The sequence below is a fragment of the Macaca fascicularis genome, chromosome 5 (assembly GCF_037993035.2).
Source record: "Macaca fascicularis isolate 582-1 chromosome 5, T2T-MFA8v1.1".
Taxonomy (NCBI): Eukaryota; Metazoa; Chordata; class Mammalia; order Primates; family Cercopithecidae; genus Macaca; species Macaca fascicularis.
This window is the reverse complement of record NC_088379.1, coordinates 69,394,917-69,413,637: the sequence shown is the minus strand read 5'-3', so window position 1 is coordinate 69,413,637 and position 18,721 is coordinate 69,394,917. Positions and strand designations below refer to the sequence as shown.

Sequence of the window (18,721 nt, the reverse complement as noted above, 5' to 3'; positions counted from 1 at the left end):
GTGATTTGCTGTGTAGCGTATTACTTTACCAGCAATTGAATTATTTCTTGCTTTCTCCTTTTATCTCTGCTTTGTAATATGACTACTCTTATCTGAAATTCCAAAGCAAGAATAGACAGAGCATTTTCATTATCTCTGAGTCCTGGATGCACTAATCTTCAAACACACACACACATTTACATTGAGATGTATTTAACATTAGCAAAGTGCTCTCTTAAAGTTAAATTTTTAAAAGTCCTAGTACATTACTACATAACATTTAAAAAATGCTACCTAAGGACAAGAGAAGTGGCATATATATGTTTATATATGTTTTATATATAAATATGCTATATGTGCATGTGCATTTAAAGCATTCTAAAATGAAAAAATATTTTTATCAGTACTAATTATAATCCCAACTAACTTAAAATAACTTACACAATATAAAATGATGAATTCTTCACTTCGTATAAAGATTGGAAAGATAGCAAACTATGAGATTAGAATTTGTAGAGAAACTTTTTGTAACCTGGGGAAAAAGAAGCAAGCATTATTTTAACATTGTATATCTTTGGAAATCTATTGAACTGATATACAAAATCTATAGTAAGTACCACATTTTCCACAACCCTATGTTATGGAAAATACAGATAGCCTCAGAATGAAAAATGAGATCTGGAAAACATCCTGACAAAAGAGCTTTTAGAAAACCTCCTAGTGCTCTGAGATATGTAAATCTGATAAAGAAACAAATGAAAAGAAATCCAAAATACATTATCACTGATTCAAAATGATTTTAAAGGAAAATATTCTTAAATGTAATTTTCAATGAAAACATAAAAATAAAATGACACAAAATACATAGAGGAGGAAACCTGTTATCTATCTGAGGCTAATCTTTACTTTTAAAAACAACTAAAATAATGTATTCATTTATAATTTTATTACACATTATGCCCTAGAGATTCACTTTACACTCTTCAGTTATTGTGTTCACACTTAATATTTTATATTACATTACACTCAATATTTTATATTTTCAAAAATATAAACAATAGGGATATGTGCATGTTTTTACATACTTTGTGGGCACACAGTGTGCAACTTTATCATCTAGTTGTTCAGCACTTCAAACCTAGAATCATCTTTAAATTCTCCATTTCTCCCACACCTCACATCTAATCCATCAGAGATCCACTACACTGTGTGTTCACAGTTACAGTCCAAGCATAAATCTCACCTGTATTGCATATCCAAACTGCTCTTCCTACCCCAACACTAGTCAATCAATAGTCTATTTTTAACACACTAGCTGGAATGACCTGACTCTATATTAAGTGGGTAACTTAATCTGCTCAACACATTGCAGGGGCTTTCTATTTTATGTTAAAAAACAAAAAACAACAAAAAAAAACACAAAGATTTTTGCAAAGGTTTGCAATGTTCTGCATCACCCAGCTCCCTATGACATCTCTGGCCATATCCCCTAACCTAGTTAAAGCATTTAGAACAGTATCTAACATAGAGTAGATGATCCATAAATTGTATTAAATAAATTAATGAGCAAAATGTATAATTTGAATGTGTAGGCAGAATGATGTAGTGCTAAGTTATTGCATTGTATTGAAATGATCCAAACACTATTTACATAATGTTTCTCCAGATATATTTCTTATTTAAAAAAAGGAATAGTTAGCCAGGTGCGGTGGGTCATGCCTGTAATCCCAGCACTTTGGGCGGCTGAGGTGGGCACATCACAAGGTCAGGAGTTCAAGACCAACCTGGTCAACATAGTGAAACCCTGTCTCTACTAAAACTACAAAAATCAGCTGGATGTGGTGGTGGGCGCCTGTAGTCCCAGCTACTTGGGAGGCTGAGGCAGAAGAATCGCTTGAACTCAGGAGGTGGAGGTTGCTGAGAGCTGAGATCGCGCCACTGCACTCCAGCCTGGATGACACAGCAAGATTCTGTCTCAAAAAAAAAAAAAAAAAAAAAAAAGAGAAAACAAAGAAAAAGAAAAAGAAATAGCCAAAAGAATTCAGAAGCCAATCTGAAAGAGCTCTCATAGCCAAATTTTGAATAATTCAAGCAACAAAACAAGTACTAATAATAATGGGTTCAAATTCAAAAAACAATATACCTTGGAGTTCATACCATTATAAATAAATGATTGAATACATAATAAATAAATTAATAAACAAAAAAGAATCAAGAGCAAGTCTTCCTTACACAAGACTTCCAAGTAATTTATGGATATACTATCTCCTGAATGTGGGCTTCAATTAGTGACACATTTGCCAAAAATAATGAAGGAAAAGGGAAAAATAGACACTTTATAGAGGAGAAATCCAGAAAGCAGATAGCATCTTAACCACTTGACCAAGTTTATCATCACCATGAAAAGTCATGTTGCCATTCATGTACCCATTATATCATGAAATGAGAAGAATGCTTCACTCCTGTAATATTCCTTCAAACCTCATTATCTCACTTCAACTATAAGAACACATCAAGGACAAATTGAGGGACATTCTACACAATACGAGACCAATACTATTCAAAAGTGGCAACAAGATAAAAAATCGAGAAAAATTGAGACTGTGACAGATCAGAAAAGCCTACACGGGGACACTACTGGAACATTCTATGTGCTATCCAAGATTGTTTTCTGGAACCAAAAAAGAATGTTACTTGGAAAATCTGCTGAAATAAATATAACATCTGTGGTTTAATTAACAGTATTGTATCAATGTTAATTCTGAGTATGGTAAATCTTCTATGGTTATGCAATATGTAAAATTAAGGTAAATTGAGTGATGAATATACCAAACTTTTTACTTTTTTAAACGTCTGGTAAAATCTTTCCAAAATAAAAGGTGTAAAATAAGCAGCCACCCACCAAAATCATAACAAAAACAAAGAATGTAGAAAGAGACAAAAAGGTTGGGGGGCGAGTATCACTGAAAATAGGAAAATTGCTCACTTAAGTTAAAAATTTTGAAGGGAGTACAAATTTCAGTTATTATGCTACTTATAATTTTATTATCTATACATGAAGCAGTTTTAAAAATAAAATCTTTGTTATTTGCTAAGGTGTTTTATACGGTTTTTGCTAAACATATCACAATGAAAATAACACTGAATTAATACTTGTATTATACTAGATAATAGATATCATTTGGTAAACTATATTACAATTTAAAATATATTTAAAATTTAAAAAACACACACATTAATAAAAATACACAGATACAAGATAGAATATTTATTCCAGTTGCATTTAGTTATTAAAAATACTGAACAGAAAAAAATTGTATTATATTACCTTCATATTTTTTATATTTTTTGACAAAAAGCATTCCAATTCAGTTTAGTCTCCATTTGAGGTGTTACTTCTTTTCGGTTCATTTTTAACATTAATAACGTGCTTAGAGCAGTTTTAATTTACAGAAAAATTAAGCATAAAGTACAGATTTTCCTAATAATCCCTTGCACATCCCCAACACCAGTTTCTTTTATTATTATTTAACACCTTTCATAGTGTAATACACTTTTTATAGTTGAAGAACCAATATTAATATATTATTATTAACTAATTTCACTAGGTTATTTTAGGTTTCACAGTTTGTGTTTTACTGTTCTATGAGTTATGACAAATGCATAATGTATCCACCATGACAATACTACACAGAATAGTTTTGGTGACCTAAAATATTCTGTGTACCAACTCTTCATCCCTCCTTTGCCCCTCCAAGCCCTGAAGATCACTGATGATTTTATCATCTTCATAGTTTTGCTTTTCCCATAATATCATTAGTTGGAATTATATAGTATGTAATGTTTTCAGACTGGCTTCTCTCACTTAACAATTTGCATTTAAACTTCCTCCATGTTCTTTCACAGCTTAACAGCTCATTAATTTTTGTAATTGTTGAAAAATACCTAGTCGCATGGATATAGCATATTTTGTTTGTCCTTCCTATTGAAGGAAACCTTGGTTGTTGCTATAAGTATTTGTGTGCAGTTTTTCATATGAATATAATTTTAAATTTATTTGGTAAACAGCTATGAGCATAATTGTGGAAATGAATGGTAAGCATATGGTTAGCTTTATAAGAAACTGCCAGCATGTCTTTTAAAGTGGTTGTATCATTTTGTATCCCCCGCAGCAATGAATAAGAGTTGCTGTCACTCCACATTCTTTCCAGCATTTGGTATTGTCAGTGTTTTGGGTTTCAGCCACTCTAATTGATGTTTTGTGGCATCTCTTGTCTTATTTCTTAATGACATGTGATATTGAATATATTTTAATATGCATATTTGATACCTGTACAAATTCTTTGGTGAGGTGTTTGTTCACATCTTTTGTCCATTTTGTAATTAAGTTGTTTTGTTACTTTTGAGTTTCAAGAGTTCTTGCTACATTATAGATATAACTCCTTCATCAGATATATGTGTTACAAGTACAAACTTCCAGTCTGTGGTTTGTCTTTGAGGACCTCACAATAAAAATTATGCTTTTAATCTGTGCTAAATGCTACCCAAATATATGTTGGAACATACTGCACCTGGGGATGGGTGGGTGAAAGAGAAAACAAAATAGTACTCTCAAGGCAAACCACTTGTCCTTTATTATTTTGTGTCAGTGTTCATGCAAAAATGTTACATATTAGATAAAAATAATTGGAATTCAGAAAGTTAGTAATGAGGAGATTTTGAAAATACTGTATACATCAAGCTACATTATTCTTAGACATAGGCAAACACATAGGTAAGAAAGATATATATAGAAAATGGCATTGTTTACTGGAAATTGTATGGATTCAAGAAGGTTTTTTTTTTCCTAAAGAGTTATATGATCTCAAGGTTTCTATTATCTGTCACATTTTATAACATTATGAACCTTATAGGACTTTTATGAAATCTAACAAGGAAATTCATATAAAAAGATATTTTTTAAAACAGAAGACTTTCTATATATAAACTTATGTATATAAATATTTAGTTATATATACATATGTAGAATATGTATAGAGATATGTATATATAAAAACATGTTTATATAAAAGTATATATACATACATACATATATATATAAACAGATCCATGTTTTTCAAATTAGATTTATGTGTCTGTCTTCACCCCATCACCCTGCTCAAACATTAAAATTATTCCTGTTCTCTCTCCTTCTAAATTTAAATGGTTATAATACATGTTTACAGGGGAATGAAATTTACTTAAAATATGTATACTAATAGGCAAACAGTTTAAATGGGTTTGGGCCTTGATTCCCAAAGACACAATCTTGATTGCCATGACCCTGGATGCTGAAATCTCAAAAGATAAAAATTCCTACAGTTTAAATGCCTGGAAATCAAAGTCCTGGAAGATCAAAATCCCAAAAATATAATTCCGAAAAAAGTATTTAAAAATTATATAAAATATGTTTATTAATAGGTTTACTTCAGAAACATTAAAAATATGAAAGAGGCCGGGCGCGGTGGCTCAAGCCTGAAGCCTGTAATCCCAGCACTTTGGGAGGCCGAGACGGGCGGATCACGAGGTCAGGAGATCGAGACCATCCTGGCTAACCCAGTGAAACCCCGCCTCTACTAAAAAATACAAAAATCTAGACAGGCGAGTGGCGGGCGCCTGTAGTCCCAGCTACTTGGCAGGCTGAGGCAGGAGAATGGCGTAAACCCGGGAGGCGGAGCTTGCAGTGAGCTCAGATCCCGCCACTGCACTCCAGCCTGGGCCACAGAGTGAGACTCTGCCTCAAAAAAAAAAAAAAAAAAAAAAAAAGAAAGAAAGAAAGAATACTTAATGGGCTACTTTATATAATAAATTAGGAAATAATGACATACATATTTTATGAGTATAGGCACTGGTATACTAAGAACCGTCACATCAGTATAAAGTATGAGCAGATGAACCATATTCACACAGAAATAGGTCAAAAAGTAAAATGAACCATATTCACACAGAAATAGGTCAAAAAACACTACAGTTGGCAATTTTGTGAACCTAGATTTTTTAGCTTTTAACTGCAGTAATTTAAAGTACCATAATGGACAACCTAATTGTTCTAATAAGATTGACCAAAAACTGTGACAGGTGCAGTTACTTAAGGAGCTAAGATCTTGAGAAATTTTATTGTGTGCAAATGTAGATATACAAAAGTGACACTCTGAATTTACTGAGGAAATTTCAAGGACTTTCTGTACTTGCACAACACTAACACACACAGTCAATGTTGTGATAATACACTTTCATGAAATCACATTTGCAAAAAATGCATAAAACAAATTAGAATTATCTAAATATCTTTACACAATATATATCCCCCCAGTATTGAGAATTAGGCAAAGATGAAATACATAGCATAGCAAATCGGTGCTATGTTTGAAGAGGAAAAGGTTATACGTGATTAAATAATTTGGCAGGGAAGAGTTCTCGTATTTTTTGCCTGAATTTTTACTTCTGCATTCTTTGAAACACTCACTGTACTTATATTTGGAGAGAGGTTGTGATCTACTAAATCCGTAAGTATATGCTGCACATTTGAATATCTGGTTATTGCACAGCCACTGCAATGAAAAAATCATCTGCCTTAGAAACACTGATAATAATGACCTTTAAGACTCCATATTTCACCATTAAGTAACCTAGTAAACTTAATTTTAATAGCACTTTTGTGAGAGAACAACTTTACAAGTCTCTTCTATTGTGTTGTAAGAAATACAGTAAGAAGGAATAATATTTGGCTTCCCCAATACCAAATCTATATTATTGCTCTCCAGAGAGAGAGAATCAATAGGATATGTATAGAGATAAATAAAAGAGGACTTGATAAGGAAGTTTACTCATACTATTATTGTGGTTTGGAAGTCCCACAACAGGCCGTCTGTGAGCTGGAGACTCTGGGATGTCAGTAACAGGGCTCTCTCCAAAAGATGGAGAGCCTGAAGATCTGACCTCTAAGGCAGCAAAAGAAAAGTCTGTCTCAGCTCTCAGAGAAACATCAAGTATCCTTATGTATTCATTCTCTCTGGGAGCACAATTGATTTGATAGTTCATGCCAACATTGAGGGGAGATCTATTCCACCTGATCCACCCAGATTTACACACTAATCTGCTATGGAGACACCATAGAGTCACACACAAAATCATATTTTACTAGGTTTCTAGATACCCTTAACCCAGTTGACAAAATTAAGTCCACAAGTTGAACCTTTGTCAACCTTGCCACCATACTCATCTCCATAAATCATACAATTTCCAAATAAAGACAGTAACAGGTAGTAGTTTAATCTAATATGATGCCACTAACATGATGCAACTATCTTGCATACAACTGAAAATGCACTAATCTCTTACCTAGGATTTAGCATTCAGGGTTTCAACATTTAGGATTTTAATCTTTCGAGATTTAAGACACTAGGAATTTTAGACTTTGGAAATTTTTATCTATGGGGACTTTTTAAAATCTTTTGTAATTTCAGGATTATGGTGTTTAGGATTGTATCCTTTAGGTTTATCATCGGCACTGGGTTCTAACCCAGGTCAATTGACTCACAGAAATATCTTCAAGTACATTATCCTCTTCGCTCATAAATTTATAGTCTCATTTATTTTCCAGTTACTTTTTTTTTTTTTTTTTTAAGAAAGAGATGGAGTCTCACTCTGTCGCCCAGGCTGGAGTGCAGTGGCATGATCTGGGCTCACTGCAACCTCTGCCTCCCGGGTGCAAGTGATTCTCCTGCCTTAACCTCCTGAGTAGCTGGAATTACAGGTGCACACCACCACGCTCAGCTAATTTTTGTAATTTTAGTGGAGGAGGGGTTTCACCATGTTAGTCAGGCTGGTCTTGAACTCCTGACCTCGTGATCCACCCACCTTGGCCCCCCAAAATGCTGGGATTACAGACGTGAGCCACCGCACCTGGCCGAAGAGATCTTAATGACACAGAAATAAACTATGTTCTGAATCTCAAGCCTCTGAAATATTTAAACAACAACAACAACAACAACAACAACAACAAACTATTTGAGCAGTAACATTAAAAGCACCAGTATTAACATTTCAACTAATACATAATAATTACAACATTAATTTGGTTACTTGAAGTATATCCCTGGTAAAAGCAGAAAAGGGAGAAAAGGTAAAAATAATGTTGTTACAGTGACAAAATATCAGTTTTAAAGTTTTGAACAACAAAGCAGAATTTGCTAACCTAAAATGATTATCAATAAGAAATAATAATAAATCAGTTAATGTTATTATACATAAATGATATTGCTCTTCTAAAAACCACAGTGTAGCTGCAATGTAGAGGAAAGCGCTCCGCAGTTAAAAGTCAGATGTGGGAATTATTTTTCAAACTTTGTCAATGTGTGATGTATGATATTGAATAAACCCGGTAACCTGGCTGAACACAAATTATCTAAGTCATAAAATGAATTCATCCTCATCATGATTTCTAATGACTCTCCTATGATTTCTAATCAATATTTGAAAATGTGTCTCCTATTTAAAATCAGTGTTAGCAAAAAAAGTTAAAACTACACAATAGATAAAATCTGCACAGAGTTCTTCCTTCAGAAGATTATTGTACAAAGTAATATGTGTAAAAATATACTATGATATTCTATGACCTTATTAATTATTAATACACCAGATAGAGGTGGAAGGATCTTTACTTAAGACTATGGTAAAATTAAATGGTTTCCTGTAGAGAAAATAAATTGGACTGAGATTTAATCTTTCTTTAAGAAAGTTGGGAAAAATGGTCTCATCTTGTGTGTACAAGAGTCAAGTTACTTGTAAAATTAACATATGTATGGAAAAGGGGAAAAAAGAGGGAACAGAACTTTATCCATAGTCAGTTTGAACAAAGCCATCTAACTTGATTGTCTTTTGAAAATTTATATGAATATTTTAAAAAATGTTTTCTTTGAAGTTTATACAAACTCCCTACAAAACATTCAGTCTGTCTTTAACTCAGTCCTGCCTGCTACATTCTCTTTAATTGCATGCTATTCTTTTATTAGGGCAGTTGGCTCTGCCTTCTGTGTTCTCCGAATCATTCCTGGAGAGTTTCCAGATCATTCCACTCTGCCCTTCCCGAATCTGAGCCTTGCTATTGCAGTTGTTCCCCTCTTTGTGTTGGCACATGCTGCCCTTTATTTTGAGAGTTGAGGGCATGCCTATTTCTTCTTTGCCTTTCAGGGATTTCTTGTCACAAAGAACTCCTTTACCAACATTGAAAGAACTTACAAAAAAAAAAAAAAAATCCCCTTGCTCGAGATCCACACACATAGAAACCATACTACACATTTCTTATGTATCTTGACTTCTAAATAGTTTGGCAAGTTGTGGGAGAATTATAACCCCAAAAAGTTAAGATTCAATTTGAGAATCAATAATTAAGTTTTTTTTTTTAATTATATGTAGCTTTTTTTTTTTTTTAAATGACAGTGAGGGTATCAAGGACAGTACATTTCTTCGTTTCATAGATATTCATGAAAACTAAAAATACACTGGGCAGATAAGAATGAAACAGTACAGAGTGAGGGAACTGACATTTCTTCTCTATAATTTAAAAAATCAATAATATTATTTTTATTCATGTCTATATGCACAATCAAATAATTTTAGTAATATGATCTTGGATGTTTGATGTATATTTTTTCCTAGGAGCAGAGAGATTCACTATCATTATATTGACTGTCATCTTGCCTTGTGACTCTGAGAATAGTTTATTTTTATTTTTAAATATACTTTATGCCACAAGATTTGCATAGATCAATTTACATTTTAAAAAGTTATGTCTGCATTGAAGTACTTATTCACGTAACAATAGCTAAGGCTCATGTGAGGCTTATTATGGCCGAGGCAATCTATGCAGTGCTTAACCACCTAACAACTCTATAAGGTAGCTATTATTACAGATGCAGAAGCTAAATGTTAGAGTTTGAATAACTTAACCAAAAAAATAATAACATTAAAAAAGTGGCACAACTAGTCATGAAGAAGTCTAAGCTGTTAATCACTTCACAGCATCACCTCTCATGACCACAAAAATACACACAGCTAAATACATATGCGGATGTCCATTATTTATCATTACAGTTAAAGTTATTCTATATAAAAATATGCATACATTATCGATATAATTGTAGGTCAGGCGCAGTGGCTCACGCCTGTAATCCCAGCACTTTGGTAGACTAATGCAGGGACATCAGGAGGTCAAGGGATGGAGACTATCCTGATCAACATGCTGAAACCCCGTCTCTACTAAAAATACAATAATTAGCTGGATATGGTGGTGCATGCCTGTAGTCCCAGCTACTCAGGAGGCTGAGGCAGGAGAATCGCTTGAACCTGGGAGGCGAGATTGCAGTGAGCTGAGATCGCGCGCCACTGTACTCCAGCCTAGCGACAGAGCCAGACTCTGTCTAAAAAAAAAAAAAAAAAGATATAATTGGGACTGCAAAATACAAAATAGATGCACACATTTTTCAGTGGCAACTTTTAAAACCCAGGGATCCTTCACACACAATGTCTTCCATGTGTGAGTATCTTTGTGTGTGTGTGTGCGCACGCTTGTGTGGGTGCGCGTGTGTGTATGATTACTTACGAACTTATAAACATTAGTGATGCTTTTGGCAAGTTTACTCTTAATGAAATAGAAAAACATGATGCTTCTTGACGGGTGCATAGGGTCATGTTTCTCTAGCCTTCTAAATTAATATCATCGGTCACTTTTTCCACAATTCCTACATGTCAACCATTCTGGGATTTACAGGGCCTTGGTTAACAGTTAAATCCAGAGTTAGACAGTTTTCTTAAAGATTGATGAGCACTCATACAGGTTCATTATGTTTACTACATAAGGAAATTAAATCACACTGTACTGAACAGCAATTTACTGTAACAATGTATTTTGTTTTTTAGTATTTGACATATTATGTCTTTTATAAATAAGATTGTATTTTTAAAAATCTTAGGATTTACCTTATTTCATCTTGCTTTTAAAGAGCACAGCACAGTACCTTATGCATAGTATGGCCAACTTCCAATAAAATTTAGTGAATAAATGTATAAATGCCAACATGAAAATTATGCTTAAGACAATGTAGTAAAAATATATGAATTAAATGTAGTTTTATGTTAATAACTACGGTAGTTATCAGAATTGAATTAGAGTCTATGTAGGACCAGAATATTCCTATGATTTCATAAGGAAATGAAGATCCAGTCAAGAATATTCCTACCTAGATTTGGCTGTGTTTGTCTCCTGGCAGAATGGACAAACAATAGACATAAAAAAGAATCATATATACGGAAGATAAAAGTCTAAGGTATGTTTTGTATGTCCATCTGATTATAAGCTCAGACATGGTGAACAAAGGAAAATATTTGTTATAGAATGTCAATTAATAAAAAACAATGGCATCTCAAAGACAGCATTTTGCTACCACTGTAGAACAATTTTTTCATGCAAGATTATTCAACGGATCACAAAACAAGATATTTACATAGTTCCAAAATATCTTCATGTAGTATAATTACTATTTACTGAGGAAAAAATGGGAATATCATTGAAATCTGGGGGCCACAAAAATGACCATGTGATTTATGTTAACATTAATAAGCATAGGATAAACTGGTATCTTGTATCCCTTGATATAATTCACTGAAAAGGATATAATATGAATTCTGTGTCATTCTTGTGAAAAATAAAGTTTACTCTAAATATAAGGAAATGTCAGATAGTAGACAGGCAACTGGCCTAAATTCTCCAAAAATTGCAATGGATAAGACAAGTAAATAATTATTTTATACTGAGAGACTAAATAAATATTAATAATATTTATAATTAGATCCAGGGTCAAGCAGAAATTTCTGTAATGCTATACAGAATGAATTTGAGGTCATTGAAGTAAGAATTAACTATATATTAAATAATGTCAGTGTATAAATATTAATGTTATTATAGTTATGCTGAGTTACTTAGGGAGATATGGCCCTGACGTCCAGAACTAAATCTCAAATAGTTTGGGAATAAATAATATATTCATAAATGTCAAAAATGTGTCAGGGTTAAGGATATTAACCTGAGTTAAAGATATTCACTTTGCTTTCATGCTAACTCCTTTTTCAGCTTGTAACTGTTTCAAAATAAGACACATTTATGTTTACAAATGAAGAGAACCTCATATACAACATTCAAAAGGGATGAAAGTAAATACGTAAGTAGAGAAGCCCGTAGTTTTCCATGTTTTTCTAATTTGCAATGATATCAGACACAAAAAATGTAGGAATCTAGAATTTTACTTTCTAAATCATAACACCTCATGGCTAACCTTCAGAACAAGGAGTTTCACTGTAATGACATTAAATGACATACTGTCATCTGTGTAGTCTACACAGAAAGGGCACTCAATCAAGTCTGAAAAGGAATAATCACCATAAAATTATTATAAAGTACATATTGTAATAACTAACACCAGGAACTATGAGAAAATGCCATTAAAATAATCACTATTTTTCTCCATATTTTAGAGTAATTTCTCATAACTTTTCTTTTTTTTGTAAATATTAGTAAATCTGCAGGATAATTATATTAACACAAACACCCTAAAACTGAATTGCAAATATCATGTAGGTCATTTGCTAAGTGACTGATAAATGTCAGTGTGCTTATTATATAACTCTAATTGATATACTACAATGTAATATATCTACACATATATATTTTTTCATTAGTATTGTTTTAACTTTATTCAAGTTGATATGACAAACAAGTGTTATTTCTATGAACTATTGTGTTGATAAATATTATCATTATGCTTGTTAACCTTAAAGTCTCCAAGCTGAAAAAAAAAAAAAACACTGAAAATTAAATCAAAACTATTAAAGGTTAAATACTGATGAAAAAGAAATGGTTAAATACTGATGAAGAAAATGTGTGTACATGCATATATTAAAATATTCAACTATATCAAACTATAGATGAAAAATTATTTCTTAGTAATAAAAGTTAACAGAAAATTATCTACTATAAAGTAGTTTATCTTTTGTTCAATATGTATAGGACCATACTTTGTTTGGAAAGAGCTAACCCTTACATTAGACTATGTGGTCCTATACATCTGTATTTAGCTGAACATATTTGAGTGTCTGAGGATTTCTCTTCTACATTCTACTTTAAATACATTTATCCCCATTCCTTTCTCTCAACTGTTGAATTTTTTTTTTTTTATATTTCAATAAGAAAATATAGGCAATCATAAGAGAAGTTTCATATATCAATAAACCTGAAGCTGTGTTCATATAGTCCTTGTATGTACTTATACCGCAGAGATGGACTATTTTCCCACCTAAAGTCAGAGCCTCCAATTATAAATTAATCCATTTTCCTTGTGTCTGAGAACATTGCTCCAGAAATTACTGCCCTCTTTTCTGTGTTACTTTTTAAATTTTTACTGTAGTATTAATATCAACTTATTAATGAAACTTCTCTTTATTCCATATTTTCTTCCAGCTAGGTACTCAATTTTATTTTTCTGTTTATAAATAACTCACTGCAAATTTTATGAAGAATTCTTGTTCAATTTCCTCTACACTTATTTCCTTTTGGCCTCATTTTTACATTTCTTTTTTATGCCCAATTATTTCTTTAAAATCATTAATAGTTAGGACGGATGTGGTTGCTCATGCCTATAATCCCAGCACTTCAGGAGGCCGAGGTGGGTGACTCACCTGAGGTCAGGAGTTTGAGACCAGCCTGGCCAATATGGCGAAACCCCGTCTCTACTAAAAGTACAAAAATTAGCCGGGCATGGTGGCACATGCCTGCAATTCCAGCTACTTGGGAGGCTGAGGCAGGAGAATCCCCTGAACCTGGGAGACAGAGGTTGCAGTGAGCCAAGATGAAGCCACTACACTCCAGCCTGGGTGACAAGAGTGAAACTCTGTCTCAAAAACAAACAAATAAAAAATCATTAATAATCATTCTTGAAAATAAAATTCTATATTCTAAATTTTCAATTTTTGAACCAGACTGTAGCATTTAACCCAGTCAGTTACACTGCCCTAAACATTTTCATCAGTTGGCCTCTGGGAATGTCTCCCCTGGTTCTCTCTTTTATTACTTGCCGATTCTCATCAGAAATGTTTTCTAGAATTCTTCCTGAACCCTTAAATGCTGCTGCTTTTCCTGCTGAGTAGTCCAAAAAAATCTTGTTTTCTCTATCCACAAACAATGTCTAAATAATATTTTCCTGTTTTATAGCTTTTCCTTTATTCAACAAATACTTATGTACCATCTATTATGTGACCAGCAGTATGATGAGTGGAAGAGATAGATCAATTAACAAAATGAATAAACATCCTGCCTTCTGCAGTGTTCATTCTATTAAACGCAGAGATACACAATAGGTAGAAAACTGTACTGTGTATTAGAAGGTGATGATTACTAAAGAGAAAAATCAATTCATTGTGATTTGAAATAGAGTTGACATGGAAGACCTTGAGGGGCAGATAGTATTTGAGTAAGGAAACGGAGTAGGGAACAATGGATTCTTAGGAAGTCACATGACTTTAAATATGGCTTCTGTATGGGGAAACAAATTCCAATTTTGTTGGTCCAGCTTTGGCCTGTAAACTGCAGGCCTATGTCCAGCTATCTACTTACACCTCATGTAGATAACTAATTTAAGAAGCGTCTCAAGCAAAACACGTCTAAGAATAAAAAAATAAAAAAAACACTTCATTTTTTTCCAACAATATTCTTCCCAACAGCCATTTATATCTTAATTCTTAAATGTAAAACATTCTAGTAAATGACTATTATTGTAGTTTTTTCTGTATAAAATTCTTGTAGTCAATCTTACCTATTCCCTTTTTCATCCACTCCATAACCAAGCTATGTAAATGCTATTGGCTTTTACACTTACATATGTAAATGCTATTGGCTTTACATTTAAAATATCTGTAGTCTGAGCATTTTATAACCTCCACAGAACCCACTCTGACCCAAGAGACCACTGTCTCTCATTTGAATATGGCAATAATGTTCAAACTGCCATCCCTGCTCTAATCTTACTCCCTGAAAGCCAATTTTTACAGAAACCAAATTGTTCTTATCACCCTGAGAAGTAAGCATCAAGATTATATTATACACTACAGAATCTTCTCTTACTAGGGCTCCAATCCTCTCATGTCTCTTCCCACTGTTCTCAGTTGTTCTACTCCATCACTCTGGCCTAGCTGTTTCTAGAATACACCAAGCTTCTCCTCTCAGGTTTGCACTTTGTTTTCACCCTTCTTGGAGGGCAGTTACACCGATTTTTGAAAGGTTACACCTTTTTTTCAGGTCTCTGTTAAATATAACATATAGAAACAATTCTTTTGTGAGGAGCGGCCAGCAGTGGCCCGAGTGAAATGAGTCAGTCCAGTTCCCACCCATGAAGAAGGGTCAAGGTCAAGGGAACAATTGTGTGTCATCTCTCCTTCCACAGGTAAAAGAAGACACATAGGGGACTAATCAGTCTCTCTCAGCATATCCCCACAATTCTGTCTTTATTCTTTTTTACTTATTTTTAGCACATACCACCATTTGACACGTTGAAGATGCCTTGTTTGTTTGTTTGTTTGTTTTGTGATCCCCACTCCCAGTGGAAGATGAGCTTTACAGAGTAGGGATTAGTCTATTTTGCTGTTGTATCTACAACACCAAAAATAACTGTCTGGCATGTGATAGGTATGTGAGAAATATTTATTGAATGTTTTTGAGTGAATTAAGTATGAAGCAAAGCAGACAGTTTACATGTGCTGCAGTTCATTGTAGCTGAAAATAGTCTAAGATTTAGTTGTTGAAAATACCAGAATCAAAAAGGACAAAAGGACACAGTTACATATCTATTCTTTATATCAAGAAAAGCTCTCTAGACCAGAAACTATTCCTGTCATACCTCTGATCATGTTCTCAAGAGTTTCCTAAGATTTTTCGTTGTTGATCCTTCAGATTTAGAGAAGAACATAGAAGTACTAATATTTTTTGGCTTCAATCTGAACCGATATCTTGAATTATTAATAAAATGAGTGAGAAAGAGCATGAATACAGAAGATGATGGTTTTCAGAACAGAGACAAACAGCAACTAGCTAGTGCATTTAGCAACTGTTTACACTTTTTAAAACTTATCTTTCACAATTCTAAAAAATGGCTTATAGTAATAATAAAATAGTTTCTTCAGTCACATTATGCATATATAATACAATGCATTGTCTCTTACAGTCTCCCTCATTTTTCATTAACCCACATCATAATTATATAGGAATACTTTCATCAAATTTCTAAATATTTATCTTTCTCTCTAATTAAAATCAACCTTCATTATTCTTAAGTATTTCATATTTTCCATATTAATGATATTAATATGTATTGGATTGACAAATCTAAATAATCTACTCATAGAGTTACTCTGATAAAGAATAATACTGAAGGGAACATTGACATAAAAACACAGAATTCATATAAAAAGGAAAGTAAATATACTATTAGATGTAATAATTTACACAGGATATGAAGCACTTTCCCTAACACTAAAAAATAATATCTTATATTTTTTAGATGTCAATATTATATGTTTAGAGTTAGCAACTAATAATAATGGCTGGTTCAGAAGACTGAGATGGGGAGTTTTCACTTTAATATTGCTTTCCATTAGGTACTCAGCTTATACTGGTTTTATGATATATACTGATATTATGTTACATAAAGTGGTTTTACATCAGTAAAATAACATATTCATCACACATGCATGCTCAAAATCACATATTGGTGTTACACTACTTTTCAGTTCAACTTCATAACGTTTATCTAATTTTTAAGATGAATTTTTAGATAACTAAAGTATTTAATGGTCATTTATATTACTTTTCAAAAATATATCAATTATGTATCTAAAGAGAATCCAGGAAAAGATACTTTAAAGTCCTAGGATCTTGCTCTTCTGGTTCAAATTTCATTAAGAAAAAAATAAAATTTCTCTTTCAAAATTTTGCTTAATCATTAAACTTGGTTTCACACTCATTTCAGTGACTATGTTTTGAAAAATTGAAATAAATATTTTTTTTCTGCTTTTCTACTTAATAATTACATACACTTTGGAGACTCAATCTCAAATTGAAACAAATAAGTTGACTCTTTAATTAGTTCTTTGTTGCTCTCGTTAGTCATAATCTTGAATTATTTGTCAGATCACGTTGCATTTTTGAAGGCTCCATTGGAGGAAAAGCTCCTAGAGCACTTTTGTTTTTATTGTGTCATCATTTTACCAAATGCCTCTCATGTGCTATGAGATAATGCTTGTTTAATATAGAAGAATAATTATGCTCTTGTTTCTAATTATGCTAATACAATTTCAAAATATATTTTAGAAAGCTTATAGATTTGTACACATGTCACTGAGGTATACCAAAAAACAAATAAAATTGATGTATTTTTTGTAGTGCCATTTTATATACCCCTGATAATCTTACTTTCTTTTCAAAACAGTCATGCGTCATTGGTTTTCAGTGTTGCTAATTAGAACTGGATACTGGAAAACAGTGTGATTAAGCACACCGGGCTTGACCCTTGGTCTTCTGAGGGCAATCCAATGACTACCTGATGAAAACTATTTCAACCCACTAACTTTGCTAAATAGTAGAAGTAGGAAGAGAAGTGAAAATACACTTTTTAAAGGGAAAATGAAGGTTTCCCTATGTGGTGAAAGATGTATGTTAAGATTTAACCCTATCAGGCACCAATCTTTGTGCATGTGCATATTTTTATAGTTCTAGTGGATATAATATTGGTGTATGTAGTCATGCCTATGTAAATATATATGAAAATGTATATATTTAGACATGTGATTATGTATGCCAGTTTCATCAATTTTATTTCTGAAATATATTATGAAAATAAAATATTGTATATAATATAGCTTTAAAGTTTGAAGAAAGTTAATAAAATAAGACAAGTATCATGACAGAGTATTAAAAGATAACATTAAAAGTCCATACATAAAAGCGTACTTTTTGATCCTTCAGTTAATAATTTTTTTAGTTTTGGATTATTTACCCTAAAACAATTATTTTGTGGGGTTTTGAGGGCCCCTTTTTATATGTATCTGAATAGTGCTTTTACTTCTTTGATTTACCTATTTTCCAAATATTCTATTTTTGAGATTCAGATGTATTCATGCATGTTATTAGGAGTGATTACAATAGAAGAAAATATTCACTGATTATCAGACCTAACATTCCAGACCATATCATTTCATTTAAAATTTATATAATTGTGGTTAGACATTTAATTTTTTATTGTATGTCTGTCAGTTTTTTTTTTTTTTTTTTAATTTCTGGGTTTTGTTTGTTGCTTTTACCAACAATTCTGCAGTAAAAAATTATATGCATCACCCTTGGTATCCACATGAAGTATTCCGTTACATTAAACTCCTAGAAATACAATGACTGTCACAAGTGCAGGTGTGCTTAGTTGTACTGGACAATGAAAATATTTTCTCAAAGTTATTCCATAAACTTAAAATTTCAAGAGGAGTGTCTACAATATTCATTGCCCCAGAAACTTTTCAGCACTTGATATTGTTAAGCACTTTTTCATTTTTTTCCAACACGATATAGGTAAATGTTTTCCAACTCTGATTTTAATTTTCATTTCCCAAG

General features: G+C 32.5%; 1 long non-coding RNA gene across 2 annotated transcripts in view; it reads left to right on the top strand.

Annotated features, from left to right (window-relative positions):
* The window catches only part of LOC135970936 (uncharacterized), a 71,604-nt gene that overhangs the window by 3,528 nt on the left and 49,355 nt on the right, over positions 1-18,721 (top strand). The window lies entirely within an intron of this gene.